The sequence below is a fragment of the Delphinapterus leucas genome, chromosome 11, assembly GCF_059928025.1.
Source record: "Delphinapterus leucas isolate spDelLeu-1000000601 "Yukka" chromosome 11, BTC_Dleu_Yukka2, whole genome shotgun sequence".
NCBI classification, from domain to species: Eukaryota; Metazoa; Chordata; class Mammalia; order Artiodactyla; family Monodontidae; genus Delphinapterus; species Delphinapterus leucas.
In genome coordinates, this window is record NC_143139.1 from 22753464 (window position 1) to 22766982 (window position 13519).

At 42.0% G+C, this 13519-nt stretch overlaps 1 protein-coding gene across 22 annotated transcripts in view; it reads left to right on the forward strand.

The window, feature by feature from the left end:
- PPFIBP1 (PPFIB scaffold protein 1) overlaps nucleotides 1-13519 on the forward strand; it is a 178522-nt gene continuing 165003 nt past the window's right edge. For 7 of the 22 annotated variants that reach the window (XM_089920424.1, XM_089920411.1, XM_089920412.1 and 4 more), the window contains exon 1: nucleotides 1-13519. This exon is cut by the window's right edge. The gene's annotated coding sequence lies outside the window, so the exon portion shown is untranslated. The other 15 variants (XM_089920415.1, XM_089920419.1, XM_089920420.1 and 12 more) reach the window with 7 other exon arrangements.

Here is a 13519-nt window from a genome sequence, read left to right on the forward strand (position 1 = left end):
CTGACATGGTGTAGGGCCGAGAGGGTGGGGAAGGCGGGAGCGGGGCGGGAGAGGACTCGGGGTAGCCAGCCTGTGGCGGGGCCAGAGTGCCGGCGCTTTGAACTCCGGGCGAAGGTGAACCAGAACTTTTGCAAGTCGTGCCGGCGGCTCTCTTCGCTCAGGCAGGTAAGGGAGTTCGGCTCCTCTCTGGGACCGGAGGGCAGTGGCACCGTTGTGTGGTTGCAGCTGCCCCTTCTCGCCGCTCGATTTCCTTTTCCAGCTCCCTCCTGTTTCCCAGTGGGAACGGGCACTTTTTTGGGGGTGGGGTAAGGGCTTGACTCCTGGGGCTCCCAACTAGCTTATGTGTGAAGAATACCTCCAGGATAGGACCTGTAAGATCTTGTCTGGGTACTTAAACCCTCCACATCCCAGTCTCCTAGCAATACTTGAGACCCCCAATCAGAGACGTGGTGTGTGTGTGTGTGTGTGTGTGTGTGTGTGTGTGTGTGTGTGTGTGTAGGGGGGGTGTTATTTTAAAATGTCACAAAAAGTTTATGGAATATCGACTCAAAAATTATGCTCTTGGAGACAGAACAAAAGTTTTGTATTTTTTTTAGCTCGCCTGTGGCCATGTTGATTTAAATGAAAGCCTGTCATCGTTATTCTTATATATTCTTATATAGGAACATAAAAAATCCTTTTATACAGTCCAGTCAGGATGTGAGAAATTCACATGAGGTGTATTAATTATGAGCTTGTGGGAAAACCGGTCTCTTGGGGCACATTTCAATGCCAGCTCTCTTTCACTCATATTTTAACGGAGAATTCCTTTGGTTGCCAACTTTGTGTTCTGGAGGGTTTAGGAAGGCTGCTGAGAATCTTCAGATCTGTTTTCTTTGGCTGTTTGAGAGAAGGATGAGGGCTGGTAGTTGTTTTCATGGATCTTTTTTAGAGGAGCGAGTTTTAACAGGGAAATGTGGCAGAAGGCGCGGCATACAAACTCTTAATTAGAGGAACATGAATTTTTCAACATGTGGGACCAAAACAAATCCTTCCTTTCAATAAGAAGTGCAGAGAGCAATAGAAGAAGAACTTGATTTAGTGCCCCAGTTTGGTATTTAGGGGAAGCAGTTGCAAGTCAGGAGCAAGATGGTATTTTGATAAGTGGACGTATAGAATTCTGATTTTGTGTTTATTTCCTGTTTCAAATCCTTTCTGTTTCTTGTTTAGAGATTTTGTGTGCCTGGGCCACTAACTGGGTAGGATTAACTTTCTGGGGAAAAAATTATGGAGTCATAAGCTTACTCAGAACCCTCCCTTCTCAGTGCTGAAGGCTCTTTCTTTTGGAGAAGGAAAGTGTTTGGGCTGAGACTTCTGAGTCAAGTTTCCCTTTTCTTTCACCAGAGTGCTTCAGCAGTGAGGATCCTTCTCTTGCCAGGTCGGGAGGAAACGGGCGTGGACTTCTTTGTGAGTCAAAAGCTGCATCCCAGGTGCCTGTATGTAAGGGCATTTCCGGGAGAGGAGGAAAGAAAGAAGCCACATCACTGCATCTAATAAACCCAAGTCGGGAAGTGTGGCGATAAAGGACTTCGTCGATGGGGTTCTCCCTCTTTCTAGCCTGATGACATTTAGGTGTCAGGGCAAAAAAAGAAGTGTTTTGTTTGCTGTTGTTTATAAAACACCTGGATCTGTATTGCTCTTGAAAAATTTAATTAGCACAGTGTGGATTAAGGGTAGGCTTTTTGCAAAGGCAAGGCATGCCTCACTGGAAAGGCCAGAACATTTTAATTTTGGTTTGTGTTGTGGACTAAGAAACAGAAGTTGCCTAATGTCACTGAAATAATGGTGACCAAGTCTTTTCTGTTTATGTTCTGTAGGAAGTACATAAAACATACGGTATTTTCCAATGTACTTTTTCAGCAGGAAAGAGCAGGAGGTGAGGTAGAATTCCTGTGGGCTGGTGTGAGCTCACTGGAGCCTTGGCTGATGGAGTATTCAGGCTGCTGTTTGTGATACCGAAAGACAGAGCTGCAAAAATCAGTCAAGTAGTATCTTTAGGATGTTATCCTGATGTGCCAAATTCAGATTTATACTTCTTTCCAAGAAGCGAGTCCTGGCTTAGGGACTTGAATATATCAAAGCTTTGAATTGCATTCACAGTTTGTGGAGTAACAGTAATTTTACATACTTAGTTTTAACCAGTATTTCTCTTTCTCCATCTGTGTGTAGGAGGCAGATGTGGTATCGTAAAACATGGTGCTTTTAAAGGACAAAACTTGAAAGACGTTTGAGTTATTGAGAAAGGTACGATCAGGTTTTGGTTAAATTATTTGACCAGCAACTATCGTAGTTTCGATAGCTACTTTAAAAAAAAGTGATAATCTGGCCTTCGTGGGCAGATGTTGACTTGAAATTCAGGGCACACTGTTGTTGCAGATCGATAGTGCCTAATGTCAAGGGCATTGTAGACAGTTTTTGGAAACAAGTTCAGTGAGAGAGAGTTCATTAACTGTTTATGTAGTCTTTTTGTCACTCACTGTGCCAGCATGAGATAAATCAGAACAAGGTCATTATTTTCCCCTTAGTTACTGACTAGCTGACTTCTTTTTAAAACCTGTTGTTCATATTCATGAAATATTTGTATTTTTATAGTTAATTTAGATTATGTTGGTAATTTGTTAAGTTAACTTTTTGAGGTTTTCAGCTCCCATTTTTAAAAATATGTATATCCCAAATAGCACATTTTTCCAACTGTGGAAGAAGACTTCATTCATCATTCTGTCTTTTATTACATGTTTCTGACCTGATTTGAATTACCTGTTCAAAACAATGAATGAATGAGTGAATGAAATGTATGAATATCTACTCACATTTGGGTCTGTGTCTTGATTCTTTATTAAAGAAACATTCCTTCAAGGCGAAAACATAGACAAGAGACAGTGCACAATAATGACTTCTTTATTCCCAGAGATTTCCCTAGAAAGTCATATTAGTTTTCAAATTAAGAAAAAAATCCCAGTTGAGCAGCCAACTGTGAAATCTTTCAGGGAGCCATGATTTTATTATTGTTTTCTAACCATGGTGGAACAGATGGGTTTAAGTATGAGAGTCAAAGCTGTTAAGGTTAGTGACACTGGGTGTTGTTTGGGGACAAAGGGAACAAAGTGTCCTCTGGCCAGCATTTCCCTTCACCTAAAGGTTGATAATTTCACAATTAAATCAGTCATCAAACTGACCCCAAATCGACACTATCCAAAAACCACTCTGGGCTTGTGCAGTTCTTTGCATCTGTAGTGTGTTATGTCCTTTGTTTCTCAAATTCATAGCAGTGCACGTCAGAACCATTTTCCCAGCCAAAAGCCTACAGCTTTTGTCACATATATCACCACCATAAAGACCGATGCTTTATTAAATGGAGCTAATGGATTAAAAAACCGAAACTGAACTAACCCACCCTAGAAAATACAAAGACTCTTCTATTTCTTTTACACTATTTTAAATGTAGTAATTATTGATGCCAGTTTGGCATTGGTTGATAATGTTTCAAAAAGCCAAGTGGTGAGGGTTTCTTTCCCTTCAATACTTTTTCCCACTTTTAAGGATCTAAAACACCAAACAACTGGATTTTAGATGGAAAAGTGGGCCCTGCCAGGAGTTTTAAGTTTGCACACTTGTTAGGCGGTTTTTGAAGGAGAGGAGGGTTTGAGTGAAACCTCTACCAGCCTGTGCTCCTTGAAGAGCTTCTATTTCTGAAATGTGGGTTTGGACTCTGAGTGATCCAGGTGGGTGCGTTGTCACAGTTTGTTACTGCACTTTGGTTGCGTGTCTCCCTAGAACTTGGTGTGACACACATTTTGACTGGCCCACATTCACAACCTTGTTTTTGTTGGCAAATGTAATGAGTTCAGAATAGAAAGATCGTGGAGTGGTTTCTGTATAGAGGTGCACCTAAAAATGCCCATGACTGAAGGAATTGTACAAACTCAGATTGCATTGACTATCAGTCATTCTGGTAGAGGCTCATGCCTCAAATGTGGACCGTGGAGGAAGAAGATCAAGTACCATAACTTTTGGGGCTGGCCACAGATTTTATGGACACCCTTTGAACTCCAGAGTAAGGCTAGGTATTTTCACCTCTCCTTTAACTTAGAGAAATTAAGCATTTGTCAAAAAAAAAGCAGATGCAAATTCAAGGGAGCAGGTATGCAGATTCCTCGTGTTGTGTGTTGGTTAACAAAGGAAAACTTAATTTTACCTGGTGAGAGAGAGACTAAAGATGCTGTTTTCAGTGGCAAGTCCATTCATAAGTAAGTGGCCAAATTCTTTAGGCAAGCAAGGTAGTTCTTGAGAAGAAGTAGGTGGGCCCATCGGAAACGGTTTTACCTCTTCCATGCTATGAATGTAACTATGAACCATACCATTGAATATGGCTATGTCATCTTGTATTTCCTGTGAGCCTAGGATATAGCTCACAGAAGTCCTTTTGCTGGCTTTCTGTCACCCTTCTCTCCATATATAGTACTTTTCACAAATATAATCTCGCCATCACAGAACTGTATGAGGTTTTTATGAGGAACGTTTATTGAACTTACTTTATTTGAAAGAAAATGCAAACAGGCTAAAACTCTCTGGTCTCCTTAACTTGATAGTGTGGCTGCAGTTGCATAAGTAACATCCCTGCAACCATTATCTTTTTCTAAAGGTAATGCTTCTCATAACAACACATGGTCGAGGATTTTATTTTGCTTGAATTGGAATTTGAACTCGCTCTACTTTTTCTTATGAATGATGGAAGAGTCAAATGAGCCTGTAGGTTGTCATCTAACATAACTCTGGCAAGTGAGTGAGTTGGAGGAAGGGAAATAGTGACGACTCGGGAAACACTGATTGAACCTGTGAGTCTGCCAGGACGGTTTGTGTTAAGTCACCAGGGTCTTGGTGTTTTTCCTCTGGATCAGCTGCTTGGATGCTTCTGTAAAATTTTCACATTATTCCAGCCTCCACCCCCATCAGTGGGTGACTTTGCACAACCAAGGTGGGTTTTAAACACAGATTTAAGGTTCTTCTATTGCTTTCTTCTCAGGGTACCTTGATTCTCTAGGGTGACTTACATTCTACATTACCCTGTGGAGCAGACACAGATAGATGCCCAGTCATATCCATACTGCCCACTTTTTCTCTACAGCTGAACCATTTTATTTTATTCTTTTTATTTTTTAATTTTTTTTAACATCTTTATTGGAGTATAATTGCTTTACAATGGTGTGTTAGTTTCTGCTTTATAACAAGGTGAGTCAGTTATACATATACATGTGTCCCCATATCTCTTCCCTCTTGCGTCTCCCTCCCTCCCACCCCTCTAGGTGGTCACAAAGCAGCGAGCTGATCTCCCTGTGCTATGTGGCTGCTTCCCACTAGCTATCTGTTTTACGTTTGGTAGTGTATATATGTCCATGCCACTGTCTCACTTTGTCCCAGCTTACTCTTTCACCATGATAGTTTAAAAAAAAAAAAAAAAAAAAAAAGTTGATTTCCCAGAATCCCTTGCAGCTGGGTGGTATCTAGGTGACATAGTCCTGGCCAGTGAGATGCAAGTAACTGGGAGGGGCTCTCGCACACACTCTTATAAGGGAACGGCCTCTGTGAGCTCGCCGGTGAGGCTGTTTTTCTTTGTACTTCTTTCTCCCAGGAGCAGGGATGCTGTTTTGTAAGCGGAGAAGCCATCTTGTGACCAAAGACGAGAAGCTTGAGGGGTAAGCAGGTTGGGAATCTGATGGCCTTCTGGAACGGCTGTACCAGACCTAGTCTGCCCACCTCTTGATTTATTTTGAGAAAAACAAATCTCCATTTGGTTCAACCACAGAAGTTGGGTCTGTTACTTGAAGCCAAATGTGATCCTGACAGTTTAAATTTTAAAGAAGTCATAGTTCATCTTTTCTCTCAGAATTCAAAGGCAGCGTCCTGGATGACAGAATAAGGGTTCGGACTTTGGAGCCCTACAGACCCTCAAGTTGAATCTTGGCTTGGCTATTCATTACAGTCTAATCTTGGCAAGAAATTTAACTTCTTCGGGTCTCCGTTTTCCTCTCTGTAAGATGTGGTACTGATGTTTGTCTCGTAGAATTTTTGTCAGTATTAGAAATTATGAATAGAAATAATAATGACTAATTTGGTACATAGATTTTCAACAAATGGCGGCAGCTGTTACTGAAGGAGAATGTAGTGAGGAGCCTTAAGAAGGGGAGGCAAGTAATTCAACTTCTAGTAGGTTCTCAGCAAACAGATTGAATGGCTGAATGGTAGATTAGCTTTATGGCTGCAACCACTTGCCTCCATGTACTTAACATTCATTCCAAAACAACACCCGTCTCTTATCCTCAGTCCCACCTGCCTACACCAGAATACTTGGAGCTTTTCTGTTCTCCAACTTTGGTTGAAAAAGCAAAGGGTATTCTTATGACCGTTTTATTACCTGTAAGCATAGAGATGAAGGGGGTGGGCTCCCGAGTCAGACAAATGTATTATAGATTAGAGTCTCCTGTCCTTATGAGCTGTGTGATTTTGTCTTCTGTGAAGTGGGAATAATTGGGTGGGTAATGAGGATTACCTGCAATATATGTGAAGCATCAACAGCTGTTGTCCTGGCACACAGTGAACACTGGATTGATGACAGATATTTTTACTATTTCACTGAACATTTGTTAAGCAACTCTTGGCCTTGGTACAAGGTCCTCTTGGAGATATAAGGACGAATAAAACATGGTCTTTATCCTTAAGAATATGCATATACAGGAGATGGGGGCAGAAATGGGGTGACCCTCCTTACACATAACAATAGTAAAAAACAGATTTGGAAAACTATTTAGTTGTTAAAAAATTGGGGAAAAATATAGTGACTTAAACAGATGTCTGTGATATGTATTTTAAGAACAAAAAGCCACCAAGCATACGTGTATAAGTTATATTTGTCAATGCAGGAGAAACATTGCTAAATGGGGTGGTTTGTGGAGGATGGGATGACAATGGCAGGGAAGTTGAGGGACCTTTAATTTTTTTTATAGCATATTAATGTTTATTTTACAACACTCATGCATTACTCTTGAAATGTAAAAAGTATTAAAGTTTAAAAAATCAATTTGTTGGGCCTCTTGAAGGTAGGTGGTGGAAGGTTGTGCTGTGAGAGAGCACATTGGGCTATGAACTTGAGCAAAGGATTGGGTTTAGTGGGATCCCACTAGAGGCGGTAGGATTTGAATGGGCCTTGAAGGATGAGTAGGAAATTTTGAGGCAGTGGGGGGAATGAGCATGCTTGGATTTGGAGCAAAGTGTAGAATATAATTAGATTAGTGTCAGAGAAAGATAAGATGGAAAGATCACTATTGTTAAGAGAGGTAAGATATACGATAGCCAGATCTCAGAGGGTTTAAAAAGAGTGACATAATGCTTTAAAATGAGATTTTTCTTTAGTGTGTAAGTTGGGGAGGGATCTGAGAACTATTACTTTATAAAAATGACTCTTGGAATAGTATGTTAAATGTTAGGAGGGGTATTAGGAGGGGCAAGGGGAGGGGGGAGGGATAGAACAACCTGAAGAAAGGCACACAGCAAAAGTTAAATTTTAATGGGAAATATGGTGAATTAAGATTTGATCATCTGGAGTTTGAGATTCCATCATGACCCACAATAACCTACCTTCATTTTCTCATTGTGTAAACTCGTAAAATCATAGAACCTGTCTCACTGGGTTTTTAGGAGAATAACCACCACAACAATAATAATAGCTAATGCTTACATAGCACTTGGTATGTACCAAGCACTGTTCTAAGTGCCATACATATTTTAACTTAGATTTAATCCCTACATCAGCCCTGAGAAAAGGTACTGTTCTTATTCAGGATGAGACATCTGAGACACAGAGAGGCTAAGTGAATTTCCCAAGGCCACACAATTGTGTGTGTTGGACTGAGGATTTATTTATTTATTTTATAAATTTATTTATTTTTGGCCGTGTTGGGCCTTCATTGCTGCGCGCAGGATTTCTCTAGATGTGTCGAGCGGGGGCTACTCTTCGTTGCAGTGCACGGGCTTCTCATTGTGGTGGCTTCTCTTGTTGTGGAGCATGGGCTCTAGGCACGCGGGCTTCAGTAGTTGTGGTGTGTGGGCTCAGTAGTTGTGGCTCACGGGCTTAGTTGCTCCGCGGCATGTGGGATCTTCACAGGCCACATCCCCTGCATTGACAGGCAGATTCTTAACCACTGCGCCACCAGGGAAGTCACAGGACTCAGGATTTAAATGCAGAGAGGTACAGTCTCCAGGGTCAGTATCCTCAACCACTTGTACATGGCATGTGAAAAGCTATTAAGAATTGTTAGTTGATTTTATTCACATGAGGATGTTAAGCAAGAATTTAGAAATTCAGGTTTGGAGTTTAGTCCCTCGAGTGATGGACCATCTCCATAGGGCTGCTACCTAAAGAGCGAGAGTAGGTGAACTCGCCAAAGAAGAGGATGCAGAATAAAAAAAAACAAGTACACAACCTTCAGGGAACTCTTGACATTTGGACATGGTCAGGCCAAAGAAAAGTTGTTAAAGGTGACAGAGCAGGAATGCCCAGAGAGGTGGAGGTTGATGGTGGCAAGGGAATGAAGCACACCCAACACAAGTGGACCGTCCACGCCATCCAGTGCCGCAGACCCATTACAAGGACGGGTCTGAGAAACGGCCCCTGGTCCAGCCATCTGGCCATTCGTGAGCTGGGAGAGCAGTTTCAGCACAGTAGACGTGGAATCCAGAATGCAGAAGATTGAGAAGACATGGGAGGTGATGAACCTCAGGCTGTCCCATTAGCCCAGCCTTTCAAGGAGTTGAGCAAGGAGATAACGTGCTCTGACAGCGTCGGTTTGAGGAAGGTCCAGGCAGAAAGGGTGATATGAAAGCAGCAAACAAGAGGGGAGAAGGAGAGGGATAGATTGAAATTAGGCGGAGAGTGCGGGTTAGCTTTGAAACCTGTAAGAGAGCTCCTTCAGATGGAATGGAAGAAGGGATGGGGAAATTGGGGAAAAAATGTGATTGGAAGAGATAAGAGCTGAGTGAGTTCACCCCAGGGAGTCTGCTTTTTTTTTTTTTTTTTCCTTCAGTCTAATAGGAGACGGTGGGAGGAAATTCATACACAAGTAACTCAGGCTCCTGAGAGCCTGGGTCTCCAGGATTATTGGGACAGAGGAAACATTTGAAAGAATGACAGAAGTCTCTCATCTAAACAGTGCAAACTGACACATTTGCCAGGATGTGTCTCCAGGCAGGAAATTAATTTATTGAAGTGGAAAGTAGTGGCACAGAAAAGAAGAGGAGAATGAAATGAGACAAAGGAAAACTTGACTGTATTTGAAGGAGGAATTTTTAGACACCACACTGAATGGTTCGCAGAGCACCTTGTCAGGGGAAACCTGAGCGTCCTGAGTGATGGGAAGCAGCCTGGGTTTGGTTAACACTGAACCACCAGAGCACCAGGGAATACTTTATAAGGGGGAGTTGTCCAGCAGAGAGACCTCTGCATTACATGCTGCTCCTGGTAAGGTCTTTAATCTTCAGTTTAACTGGTTATTTCTAGAAAGATCTTTGGCCGAAAGACATTGGGTTGCGGTGTTTCAGCAGATTTGTTGTTGCAGTGACATGAGTGGGATGAGAAAAGGACTGAAGCAATCTAATAATTAAGAGTGTGGTACTAAAAATCAGCACCACTGCCATCAGTCCATAGGTGGGTCCTTTGGGGTTGCTTTGAATGATGTCAGTTAAAACGTATCCAAGCGTGGGCAGCGTATTTAGATGGGCATAATATTCTTGAGTTCAGTGGTTCTCAGTGGGACCAGCTACATAATTAGTGGAGCCCAGTATAAGATGAAAATGTGTGGCCCCTTGTTCAAAAAGCAGGAAAAAGTGCTGTTAAAGGTACTAACATAAAAGCTTTTCCTTTTCTCCCATAGTCTCTCTCTTTACTCATCATGGTGTTTATTTGCTATTTAATGTCATTCTAAGTGAAGGAAAGTTAAAAATAAAAACTATCAACGTGAATGTCATTGTTCATCTTTATTTTATGCAATGCCAGTATTAAATGCAAATATAAGAGTGTTTAACACGTATGCAGAATTATTGAAGTCACACACTTCATAATATTTTGTAGTTTGTAAATGCATTTGTATATTCTTCCTACCAGAACAGAAGAAACACTGCACAAAACTGACTACCCTTACTTCACGTCTCCATTTGCACAGTCTATCAATCTTCGGCTTATAGAAGGAAGGACTGAAAGGAAAAAGAACCATGGGTTGCTCTGTCTTTCCTTCTGTGCCGTCATCTTCACCAGTGGTTGATTAATACAGGGGAGTAACAGGAGTAAGAGAGGATATGAAAGGATTCTTTGGTTGTTAGTGTTTCTTAGAAAGACACTGCCTTGTTTCTACATGTACAGCAAGTTCTGGATTGAATGGAAAGCATGGCCTCTTGTTGCTGTCAGCACCCACCCACCTGCTTACTCAGTTGCATTTGTAACACATTTACCTTGAACTCGCTTTGAGTCTTATTGAAGTCCATGCATCGTGGGTCCACCGAAATTCTGTGCTTATGGGGCCCTGCAAACACTATTATGAACAGGGCAGCAAGGAATGGTGGCCACACGTATTAAACAGATCTCCTCTGCTCACATGCACGGTCCACTGTGCCATCAGACCTCATTTACAGAACACAAGTTCAGAGTTTAAAATATTAGGAATCTTGACCTCATTTACGAAACACAAGTTCAAAGTTTACATCATTAGGAATCTTGATGATGACAGCAGAGCATTAAACCAGGTGTGGGGCGTTTCTGAGCCTGGGGTTCTGTGTGTGACTACAGGTTACAAGTCCGTGAAGATTGCCCTGGTTCTTGGAAGTCAAAGAGCTCAATTTTAAGCCTGAGCTACCTTCTGCTCTTAAAGTCTCAGCTTCATTATCAAAGTTTACAGTGGGTCAGGTTTGCGTGTGGTATCCTAGAGACCCCCATCCTGGCCATCAGCACTGTCATATTTGCCTTTCAAGTGTTTTCTGAATCACTCTCCATTCCTTCCGCCAATGCCTTGGTTTACATCCCCATCAACTCTGACATAGACCCTGCAGTTAGTCTCTTCCCTGTATTCTGCACCTCACCGCCAGACACATCTTCCAAATAAACCTTTGGTACAAGGCCACCCTGCCCTGCTTGGTCCTTGCTTTGATCTCCTGCGGGCTCTGGCTTGCAGCAGAGTTCTCACACTGGTGGGCCTGGGATGAAGACTGCCTGCAGACAGGTTTGGTTTGACCTACGCAGTAATTTAAGAAATTTGTGCCAGTACTTAAATGTTTTGGAGATTTCACTTATTGAAAAATCAGATTTAACAAAGAGAAGATCTGGCTTCTCTGGGCTCTTGTTTCCTTGGGCTATGCTGGTGCCCTAGAGAACAGGAGGACCTGTGGACACGGGGAGGAAAATTGACTCCTTGTTCTGGCAAAACCTTCACTTGCATAGATCTAGAGCACATATTTGCCTGTTGTTCTCGGGGAATGCTGTGAAGCAATTGGGACGCTGATCTTTTAATTTGAGAAATTAAGTTCTCCAACTTCATAATGTAAGTTGGGTGTATGCTTTGTAGCAGCCCTTGGGTTTTTTTAATGTTATTTTTTTGTGTTTTAGCCCTTCGTTGCTTTTTTAGGAGAAAAATTTACTAGGTCTCACCTGGTCAGTGTCACCACTGTGTCACTTGTGACCTCATCTGATCTTGGCCTGTTTCTCCAAGCTTGTCTTCGTGCTGGCTGTGCTCAGACCCAGGCTCTGCACCCCTGGAGCGCTTTAAGTCCACTCAACCTTCTACATTTCCTGTTGTTTTTCTCTTTGCTTAAACCCTCGTCTTTCCTCTAGGCCCCCTTAAAGTAGTTCACTGGGAGACCCTTGCTGAGAGCCTCAGTCTGAGCTCAGCCTGCAAACTCTGCTGGAAGCAGGTAATTAAATTTTTAGAGTTCTAAATGCTAAAGTACCAAGTGGGTGATGAGTTCAGGTTGTTTGTGAAGGTTCCTTCCAGCCCCGTGATTTTGAGATGCCATGATTCTGCCAATGCCTGTGCCTGTGGATTACCATGCATTTGGTATGTAGTTGTTTTTTTGAAGTTATTTTCTTTGTGCTAGGAACTTTGCTCGCTCCATTTCACTTAAATATGTGGGCGACATTAGCATTATCTCCATCATACAGATGAGGAAACCGAAAGCTTTTCCCAAAACGGATGCTCCAAATGGCTTATCTCTGGTTATATCTTAATTCTTCAAATAGATTATATACTTGTTGAAGGCCATGACTGTGCCTTTGTTGCCAGGCCCTGCTACCCAGTAGGGATTCAGTGAATGTTTAAGTGATGAAAGTAATGGTTCATTCGGCCAATATGCATTGGGGCCTAGATGAGGCTCCATGGGGATGCAAAGGAGACTCAAGTAGTATCAGTTATATTGTAAGATAGACCTCCTACCTGTGCACAAAGACAGGATAGTTTTTGATCTTGGGCTGTGGATTTAGATGAACCTATAGCTGTGTCTGTTTCTTCACTTGTAAAATGGGGGCAACAATAGTACATAGTTTGTAGCAGTGGTTTTAAACTGGGGTGATTGTGCCCTGTAGTAATCATTTGGCAATGTCAGGAAATATGCCTTGTGTCACAACTAGGGGTGGAGGGAAGACTGACATTCAGTAAATCATGTCCAGGGATGCTGCTAAACATCCTACAATGCACAGGACAGGCCCCTTCCCACAACAAAGAAATAGCCCCGAATGTCAGTAGTGCTGAGGCTGAGAAACCCTGCCTTGTAGGCCCCTGAAGATGAAACAAGATAATGAATACAAAGAGCTCGACATAGTTAACTGTCACTCTAAGAAAACAATCTCAAAGACTGCAAAATCAACTTTTGGGAGGGCGAACCCCAAAAAGCTTAATTTCAGAATATCTGTGATTCTTGCTGAGGAAAAGCCTTATGCTAAGGATTTCATGCTGTCCTGTTTAGAAGTGACAGACTCACTGGAGATTGTGTGTGTTAAAGGATTTCATGCTCTCTTGTTTAGAAGTGACAGACTCCCTGGAGACTGTGTGTGTTACATTGTGTACTAACATGAGCTGGCGTGGATTTATAAAAGCTGTAAAAACAATTATTAATTTTTAGGGTGTTCCTGATAAACTTCCTGCTGGCTTAACTGGTTTGTTCTGTGGAGATAATTTTGGTGTGTGGGTTTAAATCCTCTGATGGAGAATGTTTTGGTTAGTGAATTTCCAAAATGTGTTTTGATAAGTGGGACATGAAAAGTTTTTGTTTCCACATCAAGAAGCTTATTGTTTATAAGTGTAAAACAAAGCCCCTTTCCCCCTGCTTACTGCCTTACCCGTCTACTGCACAGTGTTTTGGTGTGTATAGGCTTGGAGAGCTTTTGAATTTACATCTTTTTTTTTTTTTTTGGTGGATTTGAAGTTGAGGCTGTTATTAAAATTTTTTG